General features: G+C 38.1%; 1 non-coding gene across 1 annotated transcript; it reads right to left on the bottom strand.

The window, feature by feature from the left end:
* Positions 1-7,179: 7,179 nt before the first annotated feature.
* Positions 7,180-9,305, bottom strand: LOC109454274 (uncharacterized). Its single transcript, XR_012494041.1, has 2 exons — positions 8,055-9,305; positions 7,180-7,541 (listed from the first exon to the last, which is right to left on the bottom strand). It is a non-coding gene; the product is annotated as an uncharacterized LOC109454274 (transcript).
* Between the last annotated feature and the right edge of the window lie 5,448 nt (positions 9,306-14,753).

Here is a 14,753-nt window from a genome sequence, read left to right as displayed (position 1 = left end):
CAAACGATTGAAATGAAAATGTATAAATATGTATCTGTACACATACATAAGAAATATCATGACATTTCTTTAACTCAAATAGTCTGCCAGAAATTTTTCTTTGTATGTTACTATTTACAAAAAAAAGATTATTTCTTGTTTCCATTATGTTTATTGCGGATAAATGTATGTAGAAATTATTTTAAAACATCTATAACTCAACTATAATTTTTTTTTGTTTATTCTTCTAGTCTTTTATCTGTATATGACCAAAATTTGTTTTATCTGTTTACTATCAGTGTTGGTGTCACTTCACACTCAATGTTTTTGATCTATTATTTTCTAATAAATGTTTCCTCATTTAAAAATATTGGTCTAAATGTGATTTTCAAAACCATATAGTTATTACCCACATGGATTAGATCATAATTTATTTAGGTAATCCCCTACTGTGTCACATGCAGGTTGTTTCCAATTTTTTGCTGGTATAAAAAATATTTGGCTTGTACTTTTCAACATTTTCTTAGGAAAATTTTTAAACATGAAATTGGGGGTCAAAAGGTATATAAAGAACTTTGATGCATATTACCAAATGCCCTCCAGAAAAGTTGTTCCATTTACACACCACTAGTTGTGTGTAAAAATGTTCATATTTGATTTTTTTAAGAAGCGATACTAGTGAATTATTCCTGTACTTGAGTTTTGTCCACGAATATTACTTCATAAATACGCGTTATCTTCAACCTACCAGCTAAAAGAAATACATTTCTATAACTCGGTTTCTATGAGCCAGACCCTGTGAGAATATACCCAAATCTCTCATTGAGGTTCACTTCTTTTCATAAGGCCCTGCCAATCTTCTGACATACAGTTCTATGAAATCAGTTTAAAATGCTCTTCAAATCAGACGATTGTGGTTAACGTGGAGTGTGAGGGACGAGGAGTGAGGTGGGGAACAGAAGGGGAAATTGATTATGCAGGAACAAAGCCACCCCTATTTCAACAGGCTCTGACCAAATTCCTTGCTTATTCTTTTCTTCCTTTACCAACCTCTAGCCACCATTAAACCATTGTGTTTGGGATGGCCTCCCCATTCTTCAGTTTGCTCATGTCTGCCCCCTCTCCTCCAAACTACTTATAAACACAATCTACTGAATGTACTAAACACTAGGACCCCAGTCGAGGTTATGCTGCCCCTTGTTTGGCCCTCAGCGGGTCTACTTCTGTCCCCCAATGCGATCCTTAGTCTCTGAATCACCACTGAGGTCTGCCACTTTCATCATGTGCAACAGTGAGCTGAAATGTCTCGCAGAGATGAATTGCATTCAATCACATAAGCAAAGTTTCGTGGAATCTGGACACTTCAAGAATACTTGCTGCCGGTCATTTTCTTCTCTTTGCCCTTATCTTGGATTGGCTTCGTCGGTCTCAAAACAGAAAAAGGTCCCTACCTTCTAGCCCAATGCCAAAAATAGATGATAGATGATCGATACATAGATACATAGATAGATATGAGTAGATAAAGTTCTGCTGAGAGGAGATAAGGAGTTAGGGTGGGAGTAGTAATGACTGTGGAAAAGGTGGCAGTATTTGGGGACCTACTGTATGTATAACAATATTGAAACTTCCCAACACCGACAGCTGTTTCTTATTGTCCCCATTTTACAAATGAAGACATTAATATTAAGAGGTTAACTGACCTACCAAAGGACACATTATTGCTAATTCTTGATCCATGTTTAACATCAGGCTTCACTAATACACTGAGCACAGACGGACTATGGATTTAGAAGGGCCTGGATTTTCAAACCTCTTGCCACAAAGCATGAATTCTGGAACCAAGCAGATCTGGCTTGAAATGTCAGCCCCAGGTTAAATATGTGGCTTGAGGCAAGTCACTCAACATCTCTAACCCTTCGGATTCACCAGAGTAAAACAGTAATATTTGCCTTGCAAGGTTGCTGTGGGGATTAAGTGAGATAGAAAGTTCCTAACCAGAACCGGCAAATGCTATAGAGTAGGCTCTCATTAAATGTGAAATATTATTTGAAGTCCAAGATTCAAATCCTTCCCAATTATAAAAATTTGAATAAGTCATTCCAAATCTTCAAGTCTGTTTTCTCATGTTGAATAAGAGTATCATTCACTAAATAGACCTGGAGGAATTCAGAGATTAGCACTACAGATAGGATTTCTTAGACTTCAAAAAAGTAAATGCTCTTTTTTTCTCTCTCCCTAAGCCAGGACTGCAATCCAGAAATCCTGACACTGAGCTAGGTTCTCTATCCTAACATGTCAGGTTTGGAGTGTTGTGATGTGGGAGGCACATTAATACAATTTAGGAGCTGGGAAACATGTGGCAGCATACTGCTCTCTCCCTAGAAAAACAGTTCTGTGACCTCAGACCTGGTTATTTGTATCTTACTGCCCCCTGGAGGTATTGGTGATGTTGAGCCATTCTTCGGTTTTGATTTACATCCTTATAGCTGGTGAGAGGGTGGCTAGTCCTCATGACCGAGGCCAGACAGGTGTGGCACTCTGTTTCACACATACATAGTTGTTTGTCTCCTCTACAGAAAGTCCAGAGGGTGAGTTCCTCATCGACTTGTTCATTACTGCAGCTGCAGCACATAGAAAGATATGATGTCTACTCGTGTACTTGATGAGCAAGGTGGCTAAAGTTAACAGGAATTAACTACAAAACATAGATGTTTTTCAAGATTTTAGAGAGAGACAGAATGAAGTTAATGATTAGAAAGCCAAATTGTGGAGCTGCTCCCTTTAAGCTCTACTTTTTGTTTATTTGTTTTGTTTTTTTTCTAGTTTTTTTTTTTTTGGTTTTTTTTTCCCCTAAGCTCTGATTTCTGGAAAAGGCAAACAAATTTCTTCTTAAATGAGAAGACAACTAGCATCAGAAGAGAACAGTAGTAACTTCAGATGGGACTCAAACTCCTAGCATGGTCCTTTGATCAAACACACACAAAATTGGAAGCACCAAACTTCATCACAACCACTGCTAATAAACCAGAAAACTGAGAAATTTGAAGAATGTTTTGAATGTTCTTGTACTTTGTCTTCCAAATTCACTTCTATGCCAAGCACACTTATGCAAACACAGTACGACTATATGAAGCATTCATTCTCTTCCTGGCTGTTTTGCTGCAAAGCCTTTTTTCATTTGGGAAACCACACATTTTACATGTCCCAACCCGATGATTAACTTGGTCAGCTAGAAGCTCAGCACACAGTTTACAGTCACACCTGCAAGCTTTGTGGTCACACCTTCAAACCTCAGTGGCTTATCATTTCACAGCAGCAAGCTGTTCTTCCTGTCCTAGGCTGAACTGAAGGATGTCTGGAATAACCACCAGCTCCCAGGAAAGATGGCGTGCATCACGCTATTGGGAAGAGTAAGTTCACCTGGCCTGGTTCTCATCTCCAAGGATATTTGTCCTAATGCCTAACCGTTATGCCACTGAGTGATACTCAGTTTCCTGGCTCTAACAGTAAAAAGTCAAAAGACTCTCGTTTGAGGTTTCCTGTTCCCCTAATTAGCTACTTCCTTTGTCCATCTTGTCTTTACAATAAAACCTATTCTACTGCTCCAAAGTTAAAATCCTCTGAATTGTCCAAACTGGCCTCTAGCAGTCAATCGAACAGTAACCAGCCTTCCTCCAATTTCTAAGTAGCTGAATGAGAGGGCCACCTCAAGAACTAAGTTAGCATGCAAACATAATGGCAAAAAATGGTTTTCGGGTGGCTATATGGGCTTTGTGCCACTAAGCAATAGTCTATTCACAGGTTGAAAGGGAAAACAGTTCGGTGAAGCAGTACCATATTAAACATTTTGATTTTCAGTGTTCTCTCCACTGTATCACATGATTCAGACTCAAGCTCACCCTCCAAGCATTCATTCACCTTTCCTATTTACTTTTAATTGTTTTGGATTTTCTATTCTAGCTCATTACCACATAACATTAGAAAATAATCAGTAAACTTAAGGTTCACACAGAAGCCTGCATGTTTATAGCAGCTTTACTCATACTTGCCAAAATTTAGAAGCAACCAAGATGTCCGTCCTTCATATGTGAATGGATAAACGTGGTCCATCCAGACATGGAATATTATTCAGCACTAAAAAGAAAGGAGCTATCAAGCCATGGAAGACATGGAGGAAACTTACATGTGTACTAAGTGAAAAAAGTCCATCTGAAAAGGCTACCTACTATATGATTCCAATCAAATTACAAGTTGGAAAAGATAAAACTTTGGAGACAGTGAATAGATCAATGGTCGCCAAGGGTTGGGGGCAGGGAGGAATGAATAGGTGTCACACAGAGGATTTTTAGGGCAGTTAAAATACTCTGTATGATATTATAATGATGGATACATGTCCTTATACACTTGTCCAAACCCGTAGAATGTACTCTGCCGAGACTGAACCCTAATGTAAAGTATGGGCTTTGGGTGATTATGTGTCAGTGTAGGTTCCCCAATTGTAACAACTGTACTACTCTGGTGAGAGATGTTGATAACGGGGGACCCTGCATGTGTGGGGACAGGGGTACATAGGAAATCTCTGGACCTTCCTCTCAATTTTGCTGTGAACCTAAAACTACTCTTAAAAAAACTATCTTCAAAAAAAATCCTATGAATCAATGGTTGACCTGAACAGCATTGTTCACAGGTCTCACACATTTCAAATCAAAACAAAGTAGTCTAACAACAGGTTACATAAAACAAATAATCTCAGCTATCATTTATATTCATATTAAGTGTCTGCGCAAGTAGACTCAGCCTGCTATCAATGAACTGTCTGTCTGAACTCTTAATTATAAGCAGAGGCACAAAACCCAGAAACTCAAAATAAAAAAATAGAAATAAAATAGAACGGTAGACCCTGCCAGGTCATCTCATTTCTCATCGGTCCTCTTCACTGTGCTGTATTTATTGCTTTGGTTGAACAATGAAGGTTAAAGTGCTCTACTCAGACTACACGTGAGAAATCAGGATCACAGTTGGGCCACATCCTCATCCAATGTGCTCAAATGTACAACTCTGCAGTATAAGTATGTGCATATGCAAAATTCATGGCAATGGAAAGGTTTCCATAGCAACAGAAATGAATTATCTTGCATCTCAAACTAAGTTACAAAGACAATTTGAAGGCAGTAAGTACAAAAAGTCAACCAGTTCAATGAACTTTTTACAAAGAACCTACTACATGGATGACTATGCTAGCTGCTGGGTAGTGACACTCCATCCCATGAAAGGGTAAAAGGAGGGATGGGGGGGATGGGGCATTGAACCAACACTTGGAATATGTTTAATACAAGATGCGGGAGTGAGGACATGTATCTGCTCATCTGAGTGCTATAAAAATCTAGTTTGTCCTAAAACTAGTGCTGCACAAAATTTAATTTTTAATCACTGTCTACCAGCAGCTTACAATCAAGTAAGAGCCAGTCCAAAGAATGTATAAGGAAATCAGAGACAATATAAAATATTTACCCTAATGATCCAATCTCCAATCTTGATTTGAATATGAAAAACTTAGTAGACAGTGGGGACAGCGCATAATAAGTAAATCAGCACTAGAGGGAAGTTAGCAAATGAGGACAAAGAGTTAATATGCTAAAGATTTGTTAATCTAAGGATTATTTCTCGCCAACCTTGCTTACTCAATAGGAGTCACAGAATAACTATTATTTTGAGGAACAACCAAAAATTGTCGCCCCACAGGAGGTTCAAAGAACAATTATTTCTCCTTTTCTCCTCGAGATTAACATCTAAGAATTGTAACACGATTTTATACCGCACATCCATCAAGGCCTACCACTTGAACAGAAATGTTTATTTCCATCTAAGGGACCTGAAGGTAATGACAGTGTAGTATTGCACGATGGAGACCCGGTGACTTTCCCTGGCAACCCTGAAGAAGACGGCCATGCATTTTCCTGCAGTGTAAAGGAGCAGACAGCACTCCATGGCAAACAGGTTACCAAGCCATGCTCTAGAGCTACACCATCCAGAGGGTAGCCACAGGCCACATGTGACTATCTAATCAAAATTACATAGTACTAAGGAAAAAAATTGGTCTATTAGCACCAATTACACCAGTTATTCTACCCATAAGTGAAAAATCAACAACAGGACATGCCTTATTATAAGACTTATTACAGTAAAAAAATATCAATTATAGAATCCACATTGGCATATGGATGTTCATTTTACAATTCTTCCAACAGTTTCCTATGTTTGAAATTTTTCATAATACAAAGTTGGGGGGAAAAATTCTAATAGGACTATAAATTCAGTTACACTAGCCACATAGCCACATCTCAAGTACTCAGTAGCCACATGTAGTTGGTCATGGCTACGCTATTGGACTGCACAGATACAGAACATTTCTATTAGCTCAAAGTTTACTGGGCAGAGCCACTCTCGTCTAGCTGCTCAGGAGTCCAGGCAAGACTTCAGGGACTAGTTTTTTCACCCTAAGGTCAGTCCTGACTGGTCCCTGGGGCAAGTGGATTATGACTACCAGGGCTACACATTTTTAAGGGATGGGGGGAGGGTATGATGTTTCAGATGGAGGAATAACAGAATAGCAGGGCATGGTTACTGACAGGAGAAACAATACAAGGTCAAGTCTATCAGAAAGAGGCTCAAGGGAACTGAGAAATATGAGTGGGACCTGTGCTCATTACGAGTTACTATATATAGATACACATACACAAACACACACGCACGCACACACACATTTAAATCTAAATTTTAAATAATTTTTTTAAGCTGAGAACTCATTTAGTTTCTAGACACACAAAATATATTTGTGAAATAAGAGCATAATGAAAGATATGCCTAACTTGGGGTATTGGCTTTACCCTTGAGGAAATCACTGCTTATACCAAAAATATTTTAAATATAAATAATCCCTGAGTTTATGATAAATGTGAAAATCCAGAACCTTCTGTAAACAACCTCTATAAACACCACAAAATTAAATCCCATCAGGTAGGGAAGAACTAAGGGAAGATCTACAATTGCCTTTAACGGATGGGAATCTGGCTACATATTCCTACCTGAAAGAACGTCTACCATAGTGTGTTCCTACGATAACAATTTTTTATTATCTTTAAAGTGAGCAAGAGACATAGCCTCCTGAGGGAAAAAAAAAAAACAGAAAAACACTCTCCATCCAGGCTTTGATAAGTTTTATTGGAGTGAAAGGTGGTTTTCATTTACAGATTTCAATGTGTGTGGGGACTGTCCAACCCACTTGGACACAAGTGAAGACAACCATTAAGCCTGTTTATGTATTTTCTTATTTTCAGTTTGCATACAAAAAAAAATTTATTTGCTTCACATTCATAAAAATCCCAATACTGTAAATGACAAATAAACCCTCCCTTACCCATCCCTTAATTAAATATAAAAACACCTTAAAAAAACATACAATTTAGATTGGTTTAATCTTGAAATGTAATCCAATAAGACTAAACACTAAACATTTCAGGTCCTGTACCAAATAGTAAAATACTCGAAGGCCTTCAGGATCCCTAAAATTTAAAAAGGTAAAAGTTACTTTTTTGTTCCTAGAAATAGTGTAATTTTAAATTAATTCATAAAACAAAACAAAAACCTAAAACAATTAAGTTAAAGACATACGTAGCTAAAGCTATTAAGCTATACGGGATTCTTTTTTTCATTTATTTGAGTATTACACCCAAAGAGGAAAATGATGTGATGCGCTATGGGACTAACAAGGCTAATATCCAATAAGGATTTTTAAATTTTGTGACACTGTGTCCAGATTTTTACTAAAAAAAGTAGCTAATAAAACTTGGGCATTATTATACATAGCTGTCAGATTAAGACTTTTTTTTAAAAAAAATCAATAAAATACACTGCTACCTTCTTTGATAACAAGTTTTTAACGACATAAAAATCAAAGTTTCATCTGCATAATAAACTGATAGGGTATCATGGAAATGATCTCAAACTGGCTATAGCTTTAAAATGAACCTCTAATAAATGTTATCAATTTGATGAAAATGCTTTAACATACTCACTTTGACTGATTGACATCAATAAGAGAACCTATTTTTGACGTCGTAAAAGAAATGTGTTCATCTCCGATTACAATTTCAAGCTCCTGAAAAAAATAAAATAGAGAGATGTAGTTAATATAAAAATTCATCCCAGAGATATCTGTATTCTTGCTACTGAGAAGTCCCAGTTTTAGCTGCAGTTTTTCTAGCAGTCGAAGAAAAAGAAAAAAAGACATTTGATCTGTTAGACATAAACTATGTCTATAAAATAAAAACCTGATCACCTGTTCAGGAGTCCCCAGTATTAGGACTAACCAAAACTACTCTCCAGAGATCTCATAAAGATACTATAAAATGAATGACATACTTCAGAGAGACAATAAATGTTTCTTGTAATGTCAGTAAAAACTATTGGCATCACTCTGAAGCACAGTGTTGTAAAAATAACATGGTCTAAGTCTATTTTAATATAATAAATATAAACACACTTACCCTTTCACAAGGCTCTAAAGATAAAATGCATAATATAAACAACAGCACCACTTTAGTACCCACTATGTGTCAGGCCCTGCTGCTATGGACTTTACAGACATTATCTGTAATCCCTGAAATATGCTTCTGAGGTAAGCGTATTTTACAACTGTGAAATCCAAGACTCAGAAAGCATAGGAAAAAACTTGATATTCACAACCATCAATAAGTGAGGGTACTGATATTTGAATCCTGGACTGTAAGACTGAAAGACTCATACATTTTGACTTCACAAAACATTAAAACTAAGAACTACTAAAACAAATATAATGTAGATGTCCCCAGTGTGCCACAATTATTGTACAAATTTTTCTCTGTATTTTATCTGCAAATCTAAAACCAACAATTAAGAGGCTATGTGTGTGGTGATTTCTCAGGTTAAATAGCATGCCATTCAAGACAGTCTTAGCTATATCACTGATCAGAAGACCTAATTATGCACAGTTTATGGCACACACAAAATAGAGAATTAACTAAGGTTCTTAAATAATCATAAAATATTTGACTTAAAGATCCAATAGACAATTTCTGGGGCATGCCAAATCCTCCCCAATACCAACTCCACTGATCACATCATCAAGTGGGTAGATGAAAATACTGGGCGCTTCCTGAATTTAAAAGAGATAAACAGTTTATTGCTGTTGTTTTTTAGAACACATGTACATATGCATAAAACAAACTGAGATCAAAATTTGTGTTTTAAAAGTGTTTACAAGGCATAAAATACTCTTAACTATTACTTTTATTAATATGTCTTCCTTCCCAGCATAAGATTAATGCTAGACATGCAGGCACACAAAGATTTGCCGGTAAGTTGGCTACAGTTGAAGCTAGTCAAATTTTTAAACATTCCATGCCTTTGATATAATTTTTAAATATTCAATATAATTTTTAAATATTCTATGCCTTCAATATAATGGGAAGGCCATTTTTTAAGGCCCATTTTCTTAAGCTATGTCCTAAACTAGACAGGGAATCTGAAAACGGAAAAAACTTTTCTTTTAAAGTTTGTGTCTGTGTTGGTACCAAGTGATTAGACCAGAGCATTTAATCTAATCAGTAAAACAACCTTAAAAAGTGGGTTTTATTCTCACACCTATTGACAATTGAGAAAACAGTTAAGTAACTTGCCCAGGGTCACACGAGATTCAGTTCTAGATGTACCTTCTTCCAAGTACTCCAAAATTTGGAGTAATTATTTTCCTTCAAATTAATGAATGTATGATAATATGGCACTGGTAATATTTTAGAATTGTGGTTAGGAAGCATACAAACTATCTGCTGCTCCTGGATAAAAGTTGGCCAGTTTGTTAGCTAATTTATACTTAATTTTAATCCATTATGACTTTTGTACTCCCTGATGCATGCTTCCCCTTGTGGCTAATCAGTTGCCCAGGTACAGATGTAATGTGCTCCTGACCCTCTAAAATGATATGTTAACCTACTGAGGTGAACGCCTTAGGAATCACTATTACTGAGGGAAATATGTGGATGGTGTGGTAGCTGATAAATGGATGAGAACCACTGTTTGGGCATGAAATTTCCCTGATAATATTAGACTACTTAATTTATGTGACTGGCTAAAAGTAATACGGACAAGCTGAAAACTATTCACAGACCAAAGCACTGAAAAAACATCACATAAGGAAACAACAGATGGAGAATTCAGGTAAATTTAGAACAGACGTGAGGAAAACAGGAGAAAAAAGGTGATTGTCATTTCTAAATAATTGCAGGTCAGTAGTTACCTGAAATGTCTGATACTCTTCCCCTTTTCTAATATGTGATTCTCCCCTAAGTTCTCACAGACATTTGTCCAGAACATGAACATAGCACTTACTATCCATACTGCTTTATGGTTAGTTTCACGTATGTGTTGCCCATCAAGATGTAACTCCTTGTGGGAAATTAAAGAGTCTTAACCACTACTGTACCCTCAATTTTTGTATTTACATGCTGCCCAGCACATACCATGCATTCAGAAAAGCCTATGCAGTCGGACTGTGCTTGTTGCAAAAAGAGTGCAATATACAATAAAACTCTCCAGAGAATCAGAGCTGTCGAAAGATAGAATTTGCTGTACACTTCCTGGGCAGCAGGCAGTTTTACTTCGCCCTCTGCTCACGCTGCTCTCACTGCTGTTTTTCCTGCAGAGGCCAAGAAACTCATCTATTTCCAGATCGTCTCAGCTGTCACCTTCTCTGGGAAGCTTTCCCCGCTCCTTCATGTAGCACTAACCACTCTCCTGTTTTAATTCTTAATTCATACTATGGGGAACAACTGTATTTAAGCACCCACAATAAAAATACACCATTACACTCATTTTTCTACACGTTGGTCTTCCCCTTCAGAGGAGGCCTCATTCGTTTTTCTAGACATGTTGCCTTACATACAACGCCTGAATGAATAAAATGGATGAATGGGTAAATCCGAAAGTTACTGGCCACCAAAAGATTTTAAGCATCCATTAAATCAACGCACGGTGGGGATGTTCTTTAAAATGTTCAAGTATTAGGTCGATACACTAGATGGCCTTTCCGGTCCTTTCCGGTGAGCTGAGTCTAGGATCCTGACTACCTTAGGTTCAACTGTAGCATCTGGCAGGATGACCTTTTCTGAATTAATTTACATCGATTAATTCTCGTTTAGTCACAAAACCTCTTTTGTGAATAGTTCATGCCTCTTGGATTCTCAAGCTCCTATTTACTTCGGCTCGTGCAGTGGCCTCAGTCCTCTTTGCACACTTGCACGCCCACCCCACTCCGCCTCCTCCGCGGCCTCGCCGCCCCGCTTCCCCCGGCCCAGCACCGCGCTCCATGGCGGCGGCCGCCGCCGCTCCTCCGCTCACCGTCCGGCCGAAACTCGAACTCCAGGAACTCATGTCCAAACTTGCCCTTGTGCCCTACATAGTAGCGCAGGTAGAAATCGCTGGCCAGAGACATTCTGGTCTCCAGAAAGCCCGCCGAAGGCCTGGCCTCCTCGCCGCCGGGCGCCTAGCAGTGACGTCAGCGGCCCAGGATAAATGCGTCACCGCGGGCGCGCCCCTGCTGCCTCCGGCCCTCCCAGAGCAGCGCTGGAGGCTGCAGCGCCTGTGAGAGGCCCGAAGCCGGCGGAGTGAGGGCGCGACGACCCGAGCTTCGCTTTACTGGCGACGGAGGCATGTTATTTTCAAAATTAAGTAAATCGTATATAGCAAAGAACAAAAGTGTGAATATATGATAGCATTTTTTATCGGCTTACAAGTAAGGTTTGCAAGGCGCGTTTGCTTTTCGGCTCTCGACTTCTCGCGGCATCCTGTGAAAAGGTGGGTGTGGCATCACTGCCCTTTAACTGGTGGGATGAGTCCAGGTAAAGCCCGGAGTCGACATGATAGAGCTGGAATAAAACCCTTTTCTCCTGCTAGGTTCCTAACACGGGGCTTTCCCCTTTGGACAATGCTACCTGTCCGGCAACTTGATGCCTATAAATAATAGAGACAACGTAGAATCCATCAGACGAGAGTTCTGAAATTGTGAAAGGCACATTGAAACTGAAAATCCCGACAGGCATGGTATAAAAGAGTTCCTTTTAATAGTAAAACTTCTTTCATTAAGTAAAGGTGAATCTTTAGTGGCCTGGGGAGTTTTGGCAATGTGACTTAAGATCAAATGGTTTAGCCCACGTTTCTTACCAAATAAAATTAAATTGGGGAGGGGAGGGATGCTTACCAATGGGTTTAGAAGGATGAGCAAAGACCAGGTGAGCTTTCACACAAAGTCTGTTTTTCAAATATGATTGCTCCTCCTTCCTTTACCAGCACATAGGGTAATCCTGTTGATGGCTTTTGACCTTCAATGGGGTTTAGTAGAAAGAATGGCAGTCAGAAGACCTGGGATTCATTCCCAACCCTTACATCTACCTAACCTTGGTTAAGTCACTGTCTCTAAGTCTGTTTTTCCGTCAACCAAATGAATATACTACAGTCAACTTTGGCAAGCTCACAGAATTGAGAGGGCCAAATGAGACAATGCATGTAAAACAGATTTAACATTTATAAAGCATTATATAATGAGTTTTAACAGGTACTCCTATGTGCCAGAAATGGTTAGACGCTGTTAATAAAAAGATAGAGCCTTTGCATTTGCAGTCTAGAAAATAAACATATAGACATATATTAGCACAAGGAAGCAAATGTTAGAAATAATTTTTTTTAATGCTGGTAGTACAGCAGAGGAAGCAAGTCACTTTATTGGGGAATAGGGGAAGCCTAGATGTGCCAAGATGTGCTATTTGAATTGGACCTTGTGGGATAGGCTGAGTATATGTTCAGAGGGATGGAAAAGGCACTCCAGGCAGAAAACAACCTGAGCAAAGGCACAGTGGTGTGAAAATGCATGATTTGGGAAAGCCAAGAAATTCAGTATAGTTAGAACATGAAGTTCATGAAAGTGGAATAACTAGAAAGGCAGATTGGCCCAGATTATGTTGACTCTATATTAACAATTATGTAACTGTCAATATAGAAGTTTGTATTAACCATTGTATAAGTGTTTACATAGGAAAATTATTCAATTCCTACTGTACAGGCTGCCATTATGGAAAATATATAAGGAACATAAAGCACCATCCTTTACCACTAGGGCGACTAACCATTCCAGTTTGCCCAGGCCTGAGGAGTTTTGTGTGATGTGGGCCTTTCAGTTTTAAAACCTGGGAAGTCCCAGGTAAACTCGGATGACTCAGTCACTGTACCTACTACAAGAATAACCCACAGAAATTTGACCACAGTATCTATGAAAATACAGGCAGTAATCCATTTGGTTTGTTTTTTGTAGGGAGCCTCATTCAATCTCGTTAGATTCCCTAATGCATTTCTTTCAGATTTTTGACACATATGCTAGCATTTATGCTTACCTAAACAGCTACAGATACCAGATCTGTGACTGTAAATAGAGCTTATGGAATGCACAGTGTTAAAATCTTTATCTGTGGTCCAGTTACTGTCTCTATGCCCTGAAAAGACTTCTGAGGTCAAGACTAATCCTCTCTAATCCTGTTTTTAAAATGAATTGCGAAAATATATTAATCCTTCATATATTTAGCAAAAAACAAAAACAAGAAAAAAAGCCAAAATGTGGTATCTCTCATATCATAAGGATTGCAAAGTAATAAAGCATAGGCTGCTTTGTGGTCTTGGATGTTATACAACAGAGATATGGAAATGTTGTGAATGGCTATTGAGCACTTGAAATGTGTCTAGTGAGAATGAGGAACTGAATTTTTTTATTTTAAAATATTAATCTGTATGAATTTAGATTAATATTTAAATGCAACATGTGTCCTCTGGCTATGGTGTTGGACAGTGAAGTTATATAAGACCCGTTTCATACACTTTTACTTGGGCTGGAAATAGTGAAAATATTTTTCGAACATTAAGAAATCTCAATACCAGTTTTTGTAGGCTTCAATTTAGGGCATGCTTACTGGTATCACCACTACAGTTTATTCAATTCATAATGTACAAATGCCCACACAAATATGTATATAATGTCTCTTACTTTCTAGGCTGTAATCAAAAGCTCTCTGTTCCTTTTATCCAACACCTAGCACAACATCTAACAGTGTTGTCCTTAAACTTACCACTCAATTTTTTAAAAAATATTTAAATAAATAAATATTTTGTAAATTTGACTTAAATGAACAGCCAAGAAACAATGAAATTCCAGAGGACTTCATCATTTTGTGCCAAGCCACTCAAACTTCCTTCTCTCTACTGCTACTTACCATCCATTTAAATCCTGACTAGTTCATTGCGGTATTCCTACAGGTGCAAAAATCATTGCTTAATTGGATGACTCATCATGACTCCATCAGGAGTCTAACTTTTATGAAATTTTCAACTGCCAGTCATCTTTCCTACAGCCTTAGATGTCCCACCCAGAGTACCTGAGTGAGTATTCTTTAAAATCACAGATCACATGTCCAACTGAATTGTCATCATCATGATATTTTCAGGATTTTGAAATAGGAGGAGACTCTTCCCATCCTCCAGAAGCTCACACAGAAATGATTACTTCATCATTTTAGTCCTGTGGTGCTTGTACCATACCATCATCTTTAGGCAGGCCCTGCCTTGCAGTGTGACTGACAAACAGAGGTTCTCTTCTCGACCACAGATTTTAAATGAAAAAGATATGAAAGATTCTAGAA

Source organism: Rhinolophus sinicus, linkage group LG02, assembly GCF_036562045.2.
Source record: "Rhinolophus sinicus isolate RSC01 linkage group LG02, ASM3656204v1, whole genome shotgun sequence".
NCBI classification, from domain to species: domain Eukaryota; kingdom Metazoa; phylum Chordata; class Mammalia; order Chiroptera; family Rhinolophidae; genus Rhinolophus; species Rhinolophus sinicus.
Note: the sequence above shows the minus strand (reverse complement) of the source record. Positions and strands in the feature narration are given on the sequence as shown.